The sequence below is a fragment of the Pteropus vampyrus genome, unplaced genomic scaffold (genome assembly GCF_000151845.1).
Source record: "Pteropus vampyrus isolate Shadow unplaced genomic scaffold, Pvam_2.0 Scaffold279, whole genome shotgun sequence".
In the NCBI taxonomy this organism is placed as follows: domain Eukaryota; kingdom Metazoa; phylum Chordata; class Mammalia; order Chiroptera; family Pteropodidae; genus Pteropus; species Pteropus vampyrus.
Genome location: NW_011889060.1, coordinates 422456 through 433478, shown reverse-complemented (window position 1 = coordinate 433478; position 11023 = coordinate 422456). Strand labels below are relative to the sequence as shown.

Below are 11023 nucleotides of genomic sequence, written 5' to 3'. Positions count from 1 at the left end.
GCAGAGAGGGTAAGTAACTTGCTCAGCGTCGCCCGGCAGACACGTGGGCTCCAGACCGCGAATCCGGGCAGAGGTCTCACACGGCCCGCTCTGCACGGTGTCGTTCGCACACGAAACCTCACTGGTGCACAGACGGAACAAAAATGCGGCTCTCTCCGAAATGTAAGTGCACTCTAGAGTGTTAACTCAAAGTCGAGAGATGTCCCCAGGTTGGTGGCAGCTGATACTGTGAGAAAACGGTGTTGTTGACATTTCCAGTGACCTTAAAAGGTGTTTGGGGTTTGGGGAAGCCACGTCTTCAACCTTCACTGTGAGCAACTGTCAAGTGTAAGTCATCTTCACTGTGCGACTAATGGGCTTTTCTGCCCCTGGGATGACTAAGGCACAAGAGAGATGGTTTGCTAAAGACCTTGGCTGCGTAGGACCAACTCCTGCTAAGCCAGCCTTGAGTCTGGGCCTGGAAGCGAGACTGTGTCTCTGCCTTTCAAAACTAGGTTAAAAGGGGCCGTTTCTGTTACCATGACGGCACGGGCCCAGTGCTGGCCTTTCGGACGCTCACCATCCTCCCCTGTGAACCTGCTTCAGGCCCGTGTGGGGAGCTCTCTGTGACCTCACCTCTGGAGGGGTGTTGGGCTGGGCCAGGCCCCGGGGCACCTCAGGGCCCTTGCCTGCATCACGCCCTCCCCCCCCACTCCCGGACTTGCTCGGTTTTACAGTACTCAGGGCCACAGGGACAGGCGGTGCAAGGACCCGCCATCCAGTCACCGACGCCTTCATTTTCAGTCAGACCCCTCTGCGGTCCTTGCTGACTCTGGCGTCCTGTAATAAATACTTATCTGGACAATGGCACACACGTCAGTCGATGACTTCCTTTGTTACATGTAAACTTCGAGGATCAGCGGCAAAGAACCAAGTAAATCAAGTATCTTAAAACTGAAACTGTTTCAGTTGTTGAAACAGAATTACTAAAATTGTTTGAGTTCTAATTATTGATGTGCTTAGCCTTTTCTCCACTAAAATCCTGGCCTTTTTTTCAGCTTCTAAAAATAAAGGAAATCTGATGAGACCACGTCCCTGCTTAAAGCTTGTCAACGGCTCCCTCGCGCCCCCAGGACAAAACCCAACGCTTTCGTCATGGTAAAGAGAGTTCCCTGCCCATCGGGCTCACTTCTTTAGTCTCCTCTCCCGACACCCCTCACTCTGCCCCCAGCTAAGACCTGCCGCACCAGCTCACCTGAGACCTGCCGCACCAGCTCACCAAGGTCTCTGCCTCTTGGTGGGCCCGGGCACCCCCACCCTGAGACACCCCGTCCTCACCTTTCCTCTCCACCCACACTTGGCCGAGTGACTCCTCATGCGTCTGTCTCTGTGAACGTGGCACTTCCTCCTGGCTGCTTCCTCCCCCCCACACCCCCACCTCCCGCCACCGCCCCCACGGGTGCCACTCCGTGGACCCCCGTGGAAAAGCGCAGTGGCTTTCACCCTGTTATAACGGCCCCTGGATCCGCCCCTCTCCCTCTGACCATAAATCCCAAGAGCAAAGACTGTCACCTTCACGCTGTGTCCCCAACACCCGGCTATGGTGTCTGGTACTTAGATGCCTGATAAATGTTTCTGATTGAGTGTTATTCATGCCCGTGTGATTTTCGATGTTTTTACGATTCAGAATAGAGTTTCCATTCTCTGTACACTCTCTGCCGGTCGCTGAGAACAGCGGAGTGACTCACATTTTCTCCCACCAGAAGCTGACGCCTCCTCGGGCTCAGATGGCTGTCCCCCCCACCCCACCCCGCCCCCGCAAGCAGGAGGAACCCAGCCTCGGCCCTGCTGAGTAACACACCCCATTAGCCCCACCGGAGGACCAGCTCTTACTCAACCAGACAGGTGAGTAGGAGAAGTGTGTTGGGGACCAGGGAAGTGTGCAGTCACAGCTCCATGCCAAGATGGACACTTTCACGAGGTACAGGATGGACGGGCAGCAAGAAAAACATGAGTGAGGGACATTGATAAGGGAACCATGACAATGGCCACAGCAAATTAGGCTACCGAGGAGGAAGAGCCAGACTCCAACTGCGAGACAAGACGTGGCAGTTCACTAGATAAAGGGGCGAAATAGAGAGAGGCTCAAAGTGGCTTCGACTCCCGGGTCTAGAAAACGGGAAGAAGGCAGGCGGCACCCGCAACAGAAGCGGGAATCATTCGAGGGGCGCGTGACGTGATTCGTTTTTTTAGGGAGGAGGGGTGTGTATTTGATACGCTAACAGTATACAAGTTAAAAGGCTCAATTATTCAAACAGGAAAACAGATAACATGTTTTACGTGATTGTTATGTGCCAATCACTTTACCAAATTAACTTCTTTGATACTCGCTACAAGAATATGAGGTAGATTCTGTTATTCTCCCCATTTTAGAGATAAAGAAACCGAGGCTTAAGTCACTTGTTCACATTCACCCAGCTGCTCCGAGTGGCAGATGGGACTGGGCACTGTGACCCCAGCACCTTCACTGTGTGGAAACTGAGGCCGGCGAGGGGGCTCAGCGCTCTCTGTAGACTGCAGGGCAGTCCACATTGGGGTGCCGATCAAACCCAATGTATTGGATGAGGTGATCGAGAGAGGAAAGAGCTGGGACCAGGGACAGACGTGAAAGGCGGAGGGTGAGCAGGCAGGGACAGCGACGAGCCCACGGTGACGGTGACACGCGGCAGGAGCTGCCAGGAAGGGGAGCGGGCGGAGCGAAGCTTCGCGGGGAAAGGTGGAAACAGGTTCTGAAGAGAGTGATGATAACGTCAAGCGCTGGGCAGAGGCGGAGGAGGGGAAATCGCTGAAGACCACGGGACGTTTATTACGGTCGTTGGTCGGGGTGATAATCAATGTGTTTCCTGAGTACGCCGGGCATCTGCAGGGCGGAAAGCAGAGAAGTGTCAAGGAGGAAGTTTGGGTGACAGCAGCAGCTTCACAGACGTGCGTCTGGGAGCAGCGCAGAAAGGTGAAGAGACATCTGTGCTGTGGCTTCTGTGCTTCGAAGATGCAAAGCTGTGACAGGCCGGGAATGATCACTAAGGCTTCCTGGGACCCGCAGGTATCACCCCGGCGTAGCCGAAGCCTCAGAATCACTCCAGGTTAACACACTGATGTTTAATTTGGACACACGATCTGAGACAGCCTTGACTCTGGCATGCTGGGCCCCAAGGATCGTTTGCCAAAGATCCAGATCATATTTCTAGCTCCCCTGTCAGGCTCCGGCACCAGATAACGTGGAGTGCGGCCTTTCCTGAAATTAGCTGGAATGGTTTTTCATCTGGACCATTCAAATTATACTTTATACACAACGACTAAACTGACAAAGTAGGTTCATTCTCTTCAACTTCGCCCACTGCTAATTAATCTTCCAGCTCAATCTGCAGGTGGTCTGAAGCTCAGGGAACCTAAGACGATCTCTGCCAGCACTGGACCCTTTGGAAGAAGAGAAAGGTTTTTCCTTTTCTGTGGTTCAATAATAAATGAACTGGCATCCGAGATGCTAAGACTAAACTCCCATTAGGTGCTTAGTGGGTTCACAGAGTGTGTGCTGGTGGGGGAGGGGCAGGATCTACTGATCGTCTCGAGAAATCGTAAGATGTTAACACTAAAGGAACTTCAGAACCATCTAGCTCAAGGCCTTAGTCTGCAGACACAGAAAATGAGGCCCAGAAAAGGGAAAGAATTCGCTCAAGTCTCAGAGCTAATCAGTACCAGCACTAGAACCGGTCCCAGTACCAAGGCTGGAGCCTGAATCTCTTCACCAAATCCAGTTCTCTTTCCACTATACTATTGCGAAAAAAAGGTACCAGAGTGTGTATTTTGCAAAATGTTCTTGATCGAAAAAAATCGTTTCTAAACTATCCATTGTGTTTCAGTATGCCCAACTGGTGTGATGAAAATTTTCATGGTCTCGTAAAGCCTTGCTGATCGACAGGGGAAAAGCAGATATTGCGAAACTTTCTGTGAATTTTAAAAGTGCAAATAAAGCAGCCACGTTTAAAGTAAAAAAAAAAAAAAAATCCACCCATGGATTTCGTCCTCCAGCTGGCACCCCCACATTTAGCCTCTAGTGCCCCTTACTGTCTCTTGCTTCAGGCGAGAGGGAGGGGAGAGAAACTGGCAGACGAGCTCTGCGATATGAACTGAGCAGCACCCCGGGACTTTTTTAAGCGGTAACACAAACTTTGGGAAAAGACCGCCTGGGCTTTGGAACATTCCGTCTTGGATTTTTCCCCCCGGTTTTATTGAGATGTAATGGACATCACTCTTGGTTCTCACCCTAGCTTCATCCTCTCAAACATGACATTGGACACATTATGACATAAAATCCGTATGAGTTTCCTATTGCTGCTGTAACAAATCACAAACCCAATGGCTTACAACAACACAAGATTTTCTATTATAGTTCTAATAAGTCAAAGTGAGTCTGATAGATTATAACCAACTGCGGGTAGGGTAGGTTCCTTCCGAAGGCTCTAAAGGAGAATCCATTTGCTTGCCTTTTCCAGCTTCTAGAGCCACCTGTGTTCCTTGGCTTGTGGCCCTTCCTTTCGTCACCCAGCCTCTTGTTTCTATCATCCCGTCTCCCACTGCTGACCTTCACCTTCCCGCTCCCCTCTTACGTGGAATTGCGTTGGGCCCACCCAGATAACCCAAGGTATCTCCCCATCTCCAGGTTTGTAACTTAATCACATCAACAAAGTCCCTTCTGACACATAAGGTAGCAGTCACAGGTTCTGAGATTAGGAAGTGGCATGTTTAGGAGCCAGTATTCTGTTTTCCATAAATCATATGAGGCTCAGACAATTCTGGAAATAATAATTTCCATCGAATAGTGATGAGACATCCCTTTCTACGCTAAGACTTCCTTGGCAACCCAAAACCTGGTCTGAGCCTCCTCCTGTGTGTTCCCATGGCCACCTGGGCTTACCTCTCTGCCCTTATAATCCCATAGAATAATTATTTGATCATTATTATACCTTCCACTGTGTAACTGTGTAACTGTGTAACTGTGCCCAATTTATTTTTTCCTGTCCCCAACGTAGTATCTGGCACACAATAGTTGCTCAATAAATAAGTGTGGTCATGAGGATTAAATGAGACCATACAAAATGCCCAGCGGTATCTGGCTCACACAGGTGTTCAGCAGGTGACGGGTGCCTTTGCTAACACCCATTATACCCAAGACAGTGAGAGAACTTCTGTTTGTGACAAGTGAAACGTCTCCATCTCTAACGGGAACGTGCAAGGTTGCACGTTTTCTAGCTTAGAGTCAAACACTCCTTGGGCAATGAGCGGCGATGTTGCGATTCACCTCTTCTGTTGTGATCATAACATTGTTTTGCCCGGAACCCAGCTCCCATCTGCTAGAGGCTGAGGGCTCGCTGGCTTTTGGAGGCCGAGGGGGACAGGGGCAGGGGAGAAGGAAGACACCCCCTACTTGTATGTCTTTGCCTCAGCTGGACAGAACATGAATGCAACCTGGGTCTGTCATTACCGTTTGAAGTGCAGGGAACTCTTGGTTTCTGTCTCTTCTCCTGTCGACGGGCCATGACTGCTTTTCTCTCCTGATGTCGCCACCAGGCCCAGTGAAGGGACGAGAAGGCAGTAGCCGTCGGGAGTTCTGGGCAGGCGCGTGGCGCTGGATTCGCTGGATTCTCGGACTTGCCGTCTGGCCCTCATGCAAACCATTCCTCTTTCCATTTCTGCATCTATAATAGGCATGACTCACCTCACAGATGCCAAGAAAATTCAAAGACTTTGTGTTCCTGTCAATAAAGGGGAAAGTTAAATTAAAAAGCTGCTGTCGACATACCTATCAGACTATTATTAGACCAAATAAAGTCAAGGCCAAAGCAGGCTGCGATTTCATTTCGAAGCATGGAGTGGAGATCCAGCGCCAGACTTTAAAGGCGAGCCTCCCCGCCCCACGACATGGATTCGGATTCAAATGTGTCCCAATGTAGGGACCCTGGACCCCTGCAAGTACACATAGTAGGACTTGAACCAGCAACCTTGCCTGCCAGACACGTAGCGACACGGACGGATTGCGCCTACAGCCAGAATCTGGCATACCAACCATACTTGCTGACAAAATAAGGTCTCATTGCCCACAGAAGAAATTTTTAATGATTTGTTAAGTTTTATAAAAAGTATAACAAAGAAACAAATATTAAACCAAACTTAGTTTTGCATTCAACAAGATACTCTTTTTAAGAAGAAAAAAAATCGTACGATTTAGGTCCCTGTGAGCTCCTTGAAGACTACTCCGTTTTATTTATTTTCAAATCCCTTTCTTTAAATTATCCTTAAAATCGTTTGTGCTAAATAAATGTCGACCATTAATTATTCATCAGACACTACTTGCGCTGTCCGTCGCAGGGGTAGGAAGGGACTAGAAGACCAGTCTTCACCACCATGGGAGGCGACAGGCAGATGGGTTAAAAAGACGCAGCGAAGGAACATCGTGTGAGTGAAAACACCGCGTCGACGTGGGACTTACACGGCGAGGGACCCAGTCGCTCGCTCACTTACTCTCATTTTTGCACGCAGAATCCCGAGACGATAAATCGTCGTCGTTGAAGCCCCCCCCCGTCCGTGGTGCTTTGCTGCAGCAGCCCTAGCAGGCTAACACGACCCGGATGCACCAGAAGGCAGAGAGAGGCCAAGGGAAGACTCGGAAGAATGTGGAATCCTGGGCGCCAAGGAAAGACAGCGCCTGAGCATGGAAGCGGTCGCCCAGGGCTGCCCAGAGCCAGGCCAAGGGAGGACGAGGGATGTCTCTTTTACGTGGCAGCACGTCGTCTGATGACCTTGGAAGGGTAGTTTTATGGAAGGGCAGGGGCCAGAGCCAGCGGGGTGGGGCAGTGAAGCAAGGCTGCATCACCGGAGAGGAATTCAGCATGGAAGACTCCTCGGAAAGACAGGCCCTTGGAAATAATTTGTATGCCCGTAAGACCCGCAGACGGAGGGGAAAACTGTGGGTGCTGGAGAGAGGGGATACCTGACGGGAAGGCCCTCGAGACAGACAGCGAGAGGCCCCTCGGAAGGACACGGGCTGTCGTTCAGGGTGACGAGGAGAAAGGCTGAGCGTGAGGGGCAGAGAGGCTGATCTTAAATTGAGTCTAGTTTCTTGGGCTCTCGGTGATTAAACAGAATTTAAGCAGAGGAGATTTTTTTTAAAAACAAATGTACGAGTCAATGATCACACGTGGAGTCCAGACGAGAAGAGTGTGTGCTGCTTGGGGAGGAGGCAGGGCCGCAGCAGCAGGGGAAGGTGTGAACCGTGCCGTTTGCAACTGCGAAATAGCCGTTTAAGGGGACAGATGGAAATGGCATTGTTTGCCAAAGTCTCCGGAACTGGAGACAGCAGAACTGGAGTTTTGACAGCAGGCGGCGGAGGCTGTGACTCCAGGGCTCCACTCCCAGGTGAGTCAGGGAGCTGTCCCTGTGGCCGCTCACTGACCACCTCAGCCGATGGGAAGGGTCAAGGCAATGATACGTGTTGAAAATAGTACGTGTGGTGGTTTAAAATCTGCCATATTTAATTCGAAGGCGATAAATAGATCCTCTTTACCTCGTTTCTTCCCACCTACCTGGGGTTGAGACTCTGCCTCTAGAGCAAGGAATTCTGGGAGTTCAGTAGCAGCACGACCTTGGCTCCTGGTAGCTGTTGACCTGTGGCCAATTGCACAATAACAATAATAATATAATAATAATAAATGTATCGAGCACTTGCTATGTGCCGGGCCCTGAGCTGAGCGCTTCAAGTCTGTTTTCTTCTTTAATCCTTATGCAGAACTATGAGGTATAGACAATCAGCCTTCACATTTTACTCAAAAGAATCCGAGGCTCCCAGCAGTTAAGGGACATGCAGTGTGATAGACGTGCACTTGCTCTAGGTGACTAAGTCACCCCAGTGTGACAGAGGTAGCCCTTGAAGCCACATATTCCGTTTAACTTCTCCAAGCCTCAGTTTGCTCGTCGTAAAGCGGGACTAGAAACACTCGCACGCAGGAGCGTCCTGGGTTCCCTGACGTGACGTAGCGGTAGAGGTTCGACGCCGGAAATGTAGGCATTTTAATAAAGGACGGGAGAGAGGAAGAGAAAAGTGATGACCACGACCATCAAGCCATAAATGAGAGTCGGTGAAATTCTGGGTATTGGTCGGAGAGAGTTGGTGCGGGGTGTTTTGACTTTGTGCCTCGAACCTCGTGACGTATAGTAGTTCTTCAATGTGGTTTTAATTTTCAGGGCCAGGACCAGGGCAAATGAGGCACCAGCTTCCGTGCAACGTTAAGGGGACCCCAAAAACCTCAGTTATCAAGATGAATTGTAGTCGCTATGCTGTACATTACATGTCAGGACTCACGCCTGCTCTGTCCAGCTCCCCACACCCCCTCGCCAGGCATCAGGCATCCTCGTTGTGGATGGAATTCAGTCACAGCTGCGTCACCCAGCCCTCGACTCCAGCGCTCGACTCCACTCTCTCTCAGGTGGCCTGCCACACACTTAATCAGTAACCAGGTCCTACCGGTTTTAACTCTGAAAGGCCCTTGAAGCTGTCCCCACCTCTCTGTTACCTCTGCCCCAGCTCAGACCCTCCTCAGATTCCACCCGGTCTCGGATGTGTCCTCAGATGCGCCCTTCCGCACCCCCATTGGACTTTCGGGGGCCTCTTCTGCTCAAACACCTGGCTCCTAGACCCAGCTCCTGCGCCCTCCCTGCTCAGACCCTGCCGTCTTTCTGACTTGCGCTTTGTTGTCTAGCAACAGTCAACTGCTGTTTTCCTGACCGCATAATGTTGCTTTTCAGTTCCAAATCTGGGCTCATGAGGTTCCCAGGTTTGTCACGCCTTCCTCCCCTTCATCTGGCTCAGATCCCGTGACATGTCCTCCAGGAAGCCTGCCCAGATCTTCCTCTCTCTCAAACTGAGTTAGGTATCCACCGGCTACATGGCATCTCATTATTCCCTCCCTGGGCTGTGAGCTCCTTGAAGTTACGAAATGCTGTATCTTTTTTCGTCTTTGGATCCTGAGTGCTGAAGATAGTACCTGGCACTCGGTGGGCATTTATTCGATGAGCATGTAGCGAGCCCATGACTGTTTATCGAAACCCTTGAGGGGGAGTGCCACCCAAGGAGTAAGGTGGAGGGAGGCACTTCGAACACTGAACGGTCGGACCTATCAGGCATTTCATTCCAGAGCTGCGGAAGGCGAAATGGAACCGGGAACTCGGAGTTGGTGACTGGGAGGGATCAGCAACTGCCTGGAGAGGCTCGGATCGGACAGAGAGCCGCCCGGATAGACAGTCCCACAGATGGGACAGCTACCTCGCTACGTCCCGCTGATGTGGGTTTAGAAGCCACCAAACCAGAGGCAAAGCGAAGCGGTTATTCATTCCCTCAGCCAGGGCTTTCTGAACATCTCCTTGGGAGCAGGGGCTGGGGCCGCGGCGGAGAACCGAGAAGGTTCATTGTCTCTGTTCTCGGTGAGCTCACTGGGAGTGGGGTGGGGGTGGGGGGGACAGAAAACACCAGAGCAAGCGCAGGACTATGTCATTACACTTGGTAATGAGATCTGTGAAGGGACTAAACAGGAAATGGCAGGTGGGCAGGGCAGGTCTCTCTTCAGAAGTGGTTTTCAAGGGGAAGGCGGCAAGGACAGGGAGGAGGAGCCACAGTGCAGGTGAGCGGGGGGGAGGGGCAGAGCCAGCGGATGGCAGAGCCAGCGGACGACGCTCCTTAGGGAGGCAGGTGGACTCGGGTGGCTCGGGTTGGGGGACAGGCTTTGTTCTGCGTGCCACCACGGAGGACGGGCTCAGGAAAGGGAGTGGCAGAGTAGCGGGGTGTGATCCACATTTGGGGGGCACGCCTGGGCCTCAGGGCGGGACGAGCTTGGAGAGGAGCCCGGAACGGGGAGGGAGAACAGTCAGAAGTGGTTGGGACCAGCGTTAGGTACTTAATACTTCTCTTTAGGAAACACCGTCATCGATCCCATTTCATAACCGAGGAAACCACGGTTCTGAGCTGGAAGGCGGACCATGTCCGCTCTGTCCCGGGGTCAGCTCCGAACCCCCTGGCGCCTCTCGGGGGGGCCCTCGTGCTCAGTGACACCACGTAACTTCCAGATGGGCAAAGACTAAAGAGAATGAGAGTGTCCGCGTTTGCAAGGCAAGAGGGGGAGGGGGATTTCCACCCGCTGCAGATGGGACCGTACACTGGCACGGTCTGTCTTTCTAGAAGAAAACGCGATGCCTAAACGATGTGTGTCCTCCTAGGGTCCCAAAATCCAGGTGCAGGAACCCTAAAAATAATCAACCGCTGGGCAAAGATGTCTGAACAAGTCTCATTTATTAGTATTTATAATAGTAAAATAGGTCGTTGATAAAATAGACTCCAGGATTATGTAGTTAATAACCGATTACTTATTGGCATGGAAAGACCACAGTATCCCGCCCGGTGAGAAAACTGGGTGGCCAAAAAATGTAGAGTGATTTCATTGTTGTAAAATATGTGTGTGTATATATACAGAGAAAAATTCTAGAAGGTTCTACGTCCAAATATTGAGAGTGGCTGTCTCTGGAAGACAGGAAATCTGGAGACTTTTGTTGTTGCTGTTTATCTATAGTGTCTAATTTTTCTAAATCCAAAATTTTAACGTTTTATGGAAGTATATGATGCAGACAGAAAAGGGCACTGATTCTATGCTCACAACTTGTTGCGTGATCTCAACTGAACACACCCATGTAAACCACACGTAAATCAGGAAGTAGAACACTCCCGGCCTCTCAGAAGCCCCTTCGCAGAATCAAGGGGAACCTACTCTGTTGTGTTAGGCATCTTTTACCCAACGTTATGTTTTGGGTGATTCTTCTATGTGGTGGCACTGAGTTGTAGTAAACCGATTGTTTAAAATTTTTAATGTTAATACCTTATCTTTTATAAATGTTAACCTTAGAATTTATGATAATCATCAGCATTTTCGTCACCTTATAAAGC

The 11023-nt window shown here is 50.7% G+C and overlaps 1 long non-coding RNA gene across 2 annotated transcripts in view; it reads left to right on the top strand.

The window, feature by feature from the left end:
* LOC105302720 overlaps positions 1-9775 on the top strand; it is a 42091-nt gene extending 32316 nt beyond the window's left edge. Inside the window, exons 3-8 of one of the 2 annotated variants that reach the window (XR_002776372.1) lie at positions 74-913; positions 1038-1137; positions 1743-1884; positions 4533-4681; positions 5608-8963; positions 9228-9775. This is a non-coding gene — a long non-coding RNA (uncharacterized LOC105302720). Of the gene's footprint in view, positions 1-73; positions 914-1037; positions 1138-1742; positions 1885-4532; positions 4700-5607; positions 8964-9227 lie in introns of those variants that run through there. The other variant, XR_002776371.1, reaches the window with a different exon arrangement.
* The last annotated feature ends 1248 nt before the right edge of the window (positions 9776-11023 follow it).